Here is a 9,359-nt window from a genome sequence, read left to right on the forward strand (position 1 = left end):
CCTATGCATGAGTGATTGAAAACTACATAGTCATGGACACGTGAATACAGCTTTCCTCCGCTCACCGGGAGCTGATTGAAGGAGATTTCAAAAATTCATGAATGAGATTTTCACTTAAAAATACACCGCCAAATCCTTAATTAAACGAGAGGCGGAGAGAGAGAGAGAGCGACTTCAAACGCTGCCAGAAAACTAATCCCCACTGAGCAGCCCCCTCCAGAATGAATTGTGTGGGTATAAAGATGCACGCCAATTATGGAGACACGTGCACATGAGTGTGTGTGTGGAGGGGAGCAAGAGAGATTTCTGTGCTGTAAGATTTACCCTCCGCCCCCTTCTGCTGCAGGCATCAGGGGGTAAAGCAGGCTCTCCGGAATGTGCAGGGGCTGTGACTGTCAAAAAGAGAAAAGAAATCACCTTCTGCAGCGAAAGCATTGAAACAGACAAAGGAATTAGCTTCTCGGTCTCTGACCCGGTATCTGTCCTAGATCATGCTGCATTTAGCACAGTGAGTGAAATCGGCTTGCCAGCGCCGTTTATTGTTCGGGTGTACTGCGCTCAGTGAAGTTTCAATCTGCCTTAGCTCCGTAAGATGCCTGCGCTTCATTGAGAAACTGCGCATTGTAAGCTGCAGAAACTTGTCAATCGAGAGCAAAGGCAATGGGAGGGGGTCTTCTGTGCGCAGGCGCGAAACAGAGCGGTGGGCGTGAGATGCACGTCTGAGCCGCTCCTTTTTCCCGCATGCCGCTAAGCTTCGGGCTGGGTCTCACTGCAGGGGAGCGACGGGGGTCTACTCCGTAGCCCAGGGCCCGGGCAGGGGGTGCTGCGCAGGATTAGCTGCGGTCCTGTCACTGACCATGCTCAGACAGACCATCTTCTGAAGCCGCTGCCCTTATGCTCCTTGTTCAAAAGGGGGGCAGCGAGAGGGGTCGAATTGGAGGGGTGGTGTGGGCAGAAATTGTGCCGAAGGCCAAACTGTGTTCACAGGAAGGTAAAAGGGATGGAGGGAGGGCGAAGGGAGAGGCAGATACACAACACGGGGGACAGGTGTAAGTGGGAGATGGGCTGAGGATAATGGCAGGGGAAGGGAAACTTTGGGAGAGGGAGGGGCAGGGGGGATAAAAGAAGTTATCTGCCCTGGTTGCCAAAGTAGGGTTTGTGGGTGGCAGAGGGGCTTGTGTTCTTCCAAGAAGGTCCATGTCAGCACCCTCTCCCCATGGCTGTGGTGTTAAGGGCACAGTGTAGCCTGTGACAGACTGACAATGTCCTGTAGGATTCTGGGCAAACCTTATGGAACTAAATTAAATCTTACTGAATTAGGTTTAGTACCTTTGGGGGACAGTTGTATTAAAAATGAAATTGTGTGCATGTGTGTGTGGTGCATTGCATGCAATGCCTCTAAGAGGAGGGGGTTGCTAATGTAAGTCCTCTAGCTGTGTGAAGCCACCTCTAGGGAGAGGTACACAAATACTAGTTCAGACTGGATTTGCCAGAGCCCAACAGACAGAGAAAGGATTTTTGAATAAATGGCTTGGTTTTAAACAGGCTCATAGCTTTCTTCCTGATCCAGCAAACTGACGGGACATCTGGGCCACTGAGGGGAAATACAGGTCCAGTTACCCTGAATGTAGCCCAATGCCTAGAGCCCTGAGCCATGAAACCTAAGCTTTTTGAGGATATGTGCTCCAGGAGACTTTGTTCAGTGTAATAATATTTCACTTACATACACACCATCACAAAAAGTTCATAATCTTCATACATGTTTTTGATGTTTCAAAGAATTCCTTGTCCTTTTTCATAGGAGTAACATGTCTGTATATAGCTTTGTAGCATTTCACAAATTTGTCTTCTCTTTTGATTGCTGGAATTGGACTCATCTTAATTGACCCAGCTGATCACCTATCAGTGTTTTGTAGTATAGCACTTTGTTTTTGTAATTTTCCATTTTTATTCCTACAGTTTTAATTTCCCCCCATACCACAAGTTTACTCTTTCTTCAGTTTCCTTTGATCCTCCAGTGAGGATTGCCTTTCTCGACTGTATTTTGCCCTCTTTTTTTCCATGTCATCACTTGCATGTAGAACTTACTTCTCAAATATTCACTGAGGATGCTATTCTATCTTATATGAAATCCCTCTCTAAGGCATATGTCGTGTAATTTTAACTGAACGTAGATATTAATTATTCACGAGTATGAAAAAAATCATGTGTCATGCACCAAAAAATTCTAACTTGATACATTTCAGTTTGGTTTTCATTCTGACAAGTTTACTTTTTGGTCTGCCATAATCAGTACAGATATTTTAACATCAAATATATTGTTATTTCTTTGACGTGGGCTCAGAAACCCATTTCTGTTGCTGTATGACAGTATTTAAAATCATGTGTCTTTATTGAATGCAGGAGTTAACAGCTTCAGCAAACCCTGTTCAAAACAACGCTTGGTGGAAGTGTAAGCCATGCTGCCACGATGTTTAACCCTCTCTCTGTCCTCTCTCCCCTGCTGAGTGAGGACAAGGAATGTCCACAGACATTGATAAATTGAGACAAAGTTAATTGTTTGGTTTGTTTGCTGTATGAAAATTATGTTGCTCGTTCGTTAAGATGTAGCCTGCAACCCGTGTCACTGCCAGTTGAACATTAACAGTAATGACAGGTTTCAGAGTAACAGCCGTGTTAGTCTGTATTCGCAAAAAGAAAAGGAGTACTTGTGGCACCTTAGAGACTAACCAATTTATTAGAGCATAAGCTTTCGTGAGCTACAGCTCACTTCCTCAGATGCATATCGTGGAAACTGCAGCAGACTTTATATATACACAGAGAATATGAAACAATACCTCCTCCCACCCCACTGTCCTGCTGGTAATAGCTTATCTAAAGTGATCATCAGGTGGGCCATTTCCAGCACAAATCCAGGTTTTCTCACCCTCCACCCCCCCACACAAATTCACTCTCCTGCTGGTGATAGCCCATCCAAAGTGACAACTCTTTACACAATGTGCATGACAATCAAGTTGGGCTATTTCCTGCACAAATCCAGGTTTTCTCACATCCCCCCCACCCCCATACACACACAAACTCACTCTCCTGCTGGTAATAGCTCATCCAAACTGACCACTCTTCAAGTTTAAATCCAAGTTAAACCAGAACATCTGGGGGGGCGTTTGGAAAAAACAAGAGGAAACAGGCTACCTTGCAGGTTTCAGAGTAACAGCCGTGTTAGTCTGTATTCACAAAAAGAAAAGGAGTACTTGTGGCACCTTAGAGACTAACCAATTTATTAGAGCATAAGCTTTCGTGAGCTACAGCTCACTTCCTCAGATGCATATCGTGGAAACTGCAGCAGGCTTTATATATACACAGAGAATATGAAACAATAGCTACTCCCACCCCACTGTCCTGCTGGTACCTTGCGTAATGACTTAGCCACTCCCAGTCTCTATTTAAGCCAAAATTAATAGTATCCAATTTGCAAATGAATTCCAATTCAGCAGTTTCTCGCTGGAGTCTGGATTTGAAGTTTTTTTGTTTTAAGATAGCGACCTTCATGTCTGTGATTGCGTGACCAGAGAGATTGAAGTGTTCTCCGACTGGTTTATGAATGTTATAATTCTTGACATCTGATTTGTGTCCATTTATTCTTTTACGTAGAGACTGTCCAGTTTGACCAATGTACATGGCAGAGGGGCATTGCTGGCACATGATGGCATATATCACATTGGTGGATGTGCAGGTGAACGAGCCTCTGATAGTGTGGCTGATGTTATTAGGCCCTGTGATGGTGTCCCCTGAATAGATATGTGGGCACAATTGGCAACGGGCTTTGTTGCAAGGATAAGTTCCTGGGTTAGTGGTTCTGTTGTGTGGTATGTGGTTGTTGGTGAGTATTTGCTTCAGGTTGCGGGGCTGTCTGTAGGCAAGGACTGGCCTGTCTCCCAAGATTTGTGAGAGTGTTGGGTCATCCTTTAGGATAGGTTGTAGATCCTTAATAATGCGTTGGAGGGGTTTTAGTTGGGGGCTGAAGGTGACGGCTAGTGGCGTTCTGTTATTTTCTTTGTTAGGCCTGTCCTGTAGTAGGTAACTTCTGGGAACTCTTCTGGCTCTATCAATCTGTTTCTTTACTTCTGCAGGTGGGTATTGTAGTTGTAAGAAAGCTTGACAGAGATCTTGTAGGTGTTTGTCTCTGTCTGTGGGGTTGGAGCAAATGCGGTTGTATCGCAGAGCTTGGCTGTAGACGATGGATCGTGTGGTGTGGTCAGGGTGAAAGCTGGAGGCATGCAGGTAGGAATAGCGGTCAGTAGGTTTCCGGTATAGGGTGGTGTTTATGTGACCATTGTTTATTAGCACTGTAGTGTCCAGGAAGTGGATCTCTTGTGTGGACTGGACCAGGCTGAGGTTGGTGGTGGGATGGAAATTGTTGAAATCATGGTGGAATTCCTCAAGGGCTTCTTTTCCATGGGTCCAGAGGATGAAGATGTCATCAATATAGCGCAAGTAGAGTAGGGGCTTTAGGGGACGAGAGCTGAGGAAGCGTTGTTCTAAATCAGCCATAAAAATGTTGGCATACTGTGGGGCCATGCGGGTACCCATAGCAGTGCCGCTGATCTGAAGGTATACATTGTCCCCAAATGTGAAGTAGTTATGGGTAAGGACAAAGTCACAAAGTTCAGCTACCAGGTTAGCCGTGACATTATCGGGGATAGTGTTCTTGACGGCTTGTAGTCCATCTTTGTGTGGAATGTTGGTGTAGAGGGCTTCTACATCCATAGTGGCCAGGATGGTGTTATCAGGAAGATCACCGATGGATTGAAGTTTCCTCACGAAGTCAGTGGTGTCTCGAAGGTAGCTGGGAGTGCTGGTAGCGTAGGGCCTGAGGAGGGAGTCTACATAGCCAGACAATCCTGCTGTCAGGGTGCCAATGCCTGAGATGATGGGGTGCCCAGGATTTCCAGGTTTATGGATCTTGGGTAGTAGAGAGAATATCCCAGGTCGGGGTTCCAGGGGTGTGTCTGTGCGGATTTGATCTTGTGCTTTTTCAGGAAGTTTCTTGAGCAAATGCTGTAGTTGCTTTTGGTAACTCTCAGTGGGATCAGAGGGTAATGGCTTGTAGAAACTCGTGTTGGAGAGCTGCCGAGCAGCCTCTTGTTCATATTCTGACCTATTCATGATGACAACAGCACCTCCTTTGTCAGCCTTTTTGATTATGATGTCAGAGTTGTTTCTGAGGCTGTGGATGGCATTGCGTTCCGCATGGCTGAGGTTATGGGGCAAGTGATGCTGCTTTTCCACAATTTCAGCCCGTGCACGTCGGCGGAAGCACTCTATGTAGAAGTCCAGTCTGCTGTTTCGACCTTCAGGAGGAGTCCACCTAGAATCCCTCTTTCTGTAGTGTTGGTAGGGAGACCTCTGTGGATTAGTATGCTGTTCAGAGGTATTTTGGAAATATTCCTTGAGTCGGAGACGTCGAAAATAGGATTCTAGGTCACCACAGAACTGTATCATGTTCGTGGGGGTGGAGGGGCAGAAGGAGAGGCCCCGAGATAGAACAGCTGCTTCTGCTGGGCTGAGAGTATAGTTGGATAGGTTAACAATATTGCTAGGTGGGTTGAGGGAACCATTGCTGTGGCCCCTTGTAGCATGTAGTAGTTTAGAAAGTTTAGTGTCCTTTTTCTTTTGTAGAGAAGCAAAGTGTGCGTTGTAAATGGCTTGTCTAGTTTTAGTAAAATCCAGCCACGAGGAAGTTTGTGTGGAAGGTTGGTTTTTTATGAGAGTATCCATTTTTGAGAGCTCATTCTTAATCTTTCCCTGTTTGCTGTAGAGGATGTTGATCAGGTGATTCCGCAGTTTCTTTGAGAGCGTGTGGCACAAGCTGTCAGCATAGTCTGTGTGGTATGTAGATTGTAATGGATTTTTTACCTTCAGTCCTTTTGGTACGATGTCCATCTGTTTGCATTTGGAAAGGAAGATGATGTCTGTCTGTATCTGTACAAGTTTTTTCATGCAGTTGATAGATTTCCACTCCATACGGCTAAATGCAGTGCCTTGCATAATGACAGGTTTCAGAGTAACAGCCGTGTTAGTCTGTATTCGCAAAAAGAAAAGGAGGACTTGTGGCACCTTAGAGACTAACCAATTTATTAGAGCATAAGCTTTCGTGAGCTACAGCTCACTTCCTCAGATGCATATCATGGAAACTGCAGCAGACTTTATATATACACAGAGAATATGAAACAATACCTCCTCCCACCCCACTGTCCTGCTGGTAATAGCTTATCTAAAGTGATCATCAGGTGGGCCATTTCCAGCACAAATCCAGGTTTTCTCACCCTCCACCCCCCCACACAAATTCACTCTAGGCCAGTCCTTGCCTACAGACAGCCCCGCAACCTGAAGCAAATACTCACCAACAACCACATACCACACAACAGAACCACTAACCCAGGAACTTATCCTTGCAACAAAGCCCGTTGCCAATTGTGCCCACATATCTATTCAGGGGACACCATCACAGGGCCTAATAACATCAGCCACACTATCAGAGGCTCGTTCACCTGCACATCCACCAATGTGATATATGCCATCATGTGCCAGCAATGCCCCTCTGCCATGTACATTGGTCAAACTGGACAGTCTCTACGTAAAAGAATAAATGGACACAAATCAGATGTCAAGAATTATAACATTCATAAACCAGTCGGAGAACACTTCAATCTCTCTGGTCACGCAATCACAGACATGAAGGTCGCTATCTTAAAACAAAAAAACTTCAAATCCAGACTCCAGCGAGAAACTGCTGAATTGGAATTCATTTGCAAATTGGATACTATTAATTTTGGCTTAAATAGAGACTGGGAGTGGCTAAGTCATTACGCAAGGTAGCCTGTTTCCTCTTGTTTTTTCCTACCCCCCCCCCCCCAGATGTTCTGGTTTAACTTGGATTTAAACTTGAAGAGTGGTCAGTTTGGATGAGCTATTACCAGCAGGAGAGTGAGTTTGTGTGTGTATGGGGGTGGGGGGGATGTGAGAAAACCTGGATTTGTGCAGGAAATAGCCCAACTTGATTGTCATGCACATTGTGTAAAGAGTTGTCACTTTGGATGGGCTATCACCAGCAGGAGAGTGAATTTGTGTGGGGGGGTGGAGGGTGAGAAAACCTGGATTTGTGCTGGAAATGGCCCACCTGATGATCACTTTAGATAAGCTATTACCAGCAGGACAGTGGGGTGGGAGGAGGTATTGTTTCATATTCTCTGTGTATATATAAAGTCTGCTGCAGTTTCCACGATATGCATCTGAGGAAGTGAGCTGTAGCTCACGAAAGCTTATGCTCTAATAAATTGGTTAGTCTCTAAGGTGCCACAAGTACTCCTTTTCTATTAACAGTAATGTGTGTGTATGTGGGACTATGAGGTCTTCTGCAAGTTGGCATACAACTCACAATTTCACTTCATGTACTTATCCCTTTTATGGCTTATTTTACAGTATGGGTTTTTGCTTCAATGTTACATAAAAATGTCTATTTCATTTGCTGTCAAGTTTTTTTCTCTCCAGTGAGTGGTGTTTTGATATGATTTTGGATATAGATCAACATTGCATTACTGATGCCATTTCAGGATGTATCCCTGACAAATGACAAAATCATTACAAATAATCCTGCGCCTTACTCTTTTGTTTTCTATACACAATAGTATAGTGAAACACATTCACTTACCTTACTGTTTTGTTTTTCAATGCACGGTAAATGGGTACATTGTCTAATAGACTCATTTACCGTAACTTATTTATTTACCTCTCACTACAGTGTTGGGCATGGAACTGAACATTGACCAGTAAGGTATGTTAGTACCCCAAATACTCTGCTCATTTGCTTTGTGTACATCATCAAGTAAGATAAAGAATAGAAAAAGACCTGTTACAATATCTCCAATGACTTTCCAGTCTCTGCTTGATCTTACTGAATGCATGACAGATAAAGAAGTGCAATGTGTATGTTACTCATGTACTTTTCTGTATTGACTTCATATTGCTTCTCCAGTTAGGCTCATAGCTATTGGTTGAGACTGTATTAATCACCATCAGGTATTCTCTTTCAGTTGAGAACGTGTCTTTGAGACGAATGGGCCACTTAACACCTCTCTGAGCTTGCAACTTTGAATTTTGAAACCCACCCTGGGTAGAAATCTGAGAATGAACTTTAAACATTTGGGGAAAATGCATTTTTGGCTCAGCTCTCAGATTCAAATCAAGCTGAAGACGGGAAAGGTAATAAGATCAGGCTGGTCAATGAGGAGCAAGGCATCTGCTGTGAAGCTAGTGTTATACCAATAAAATAAAAACCAGCAGGATCTTATTAAAGGGAAAAAGGCAAGATACCACATTTATTTTGAATACAGAAAGAATCATAGTAAGCAGTTAGTTATAGCTATAACATTCCATTCAATCTCATATTTATTCACACATTCATTCATACACACACACACAGGTTCTGCAAGGTTGTTATCATAGTAAGCAGTTAGTTATAGCTATAACATTCCATTCAATCTCATATTTATTCACACACACACACACACACACACGTTCTGCAAGGTTGTTATCATAGTTACCAGCCTTAGAGTTGCTCATGCCAAGCCACTGGCCAGGTGGCCTGGACATGAGGAGGGAGCAGGGCCTTGTCAGATGCTCATCTGATGCTCCTGGAAGTTGGTTTGCAGAATCAGACCCCAAAATTCTCACTTTCTAGAGTCCATTTTTATAGGAATTTCTTCCTATGCCAGTCTATGGGAATTGCTTCATCATGCTGTTGCTGAATCAATCAGCAGATGGCACATTCCTGACGGCTCCGTGCTGCTAGATGTTATCTTGTTCTTTGGTTCTCCCATTCTTGAGGCTGTTGGGTGGATTCCAGTCTGCCCTCCGGGGATCCTCTGGTTATTTCCACTTGACGCCTTCTTCAGCTGATGGACACTGGATTCTTAGGCTGGCACCTCCCTGATCATTCAGTTATTATCCACACCAAGCATCCATCCACGCACATCCTCTATCTTTATTTTAATCACAATTGTTAATACAACAAAATGGCGGGGAGTCTCTGGGTGCTGTTTCTGTTGTTAGAGTATTGCTTTGAGTTTCTCTCTCTCTCTGAATTGCTTTGAGAACAGACTCTGTCTTAGAATGTACTAACGCAATTAGCAGCTTGCAAGTTTCACACACAGAGGGAGAGAAACAGTACCAAAAACCAAGAGACCTCTTAATTAGTAATACCCTGGAATTTAAACTCTGGGGAATCAAACTAATTTGTGATTTTAATACAGAACTTCTTTAATATGATCCAACACTAGGACCCAGTACCTGCACCACTT

The sequence above is a fragment of the Lepidochelys kempii genome, chromosome 11 (assembly GCF_965140265.1).
Source record: "Lepidochelys kempii isolate rLepKem1 chromosome 11, rLepKem1.hap2, whole genome shotgun sequence".
NCBI lineage: Eukaryota > Metazoa > Chordata > Testudines > Cheloniidae > Lepidochelys > Lepidochelys kempii.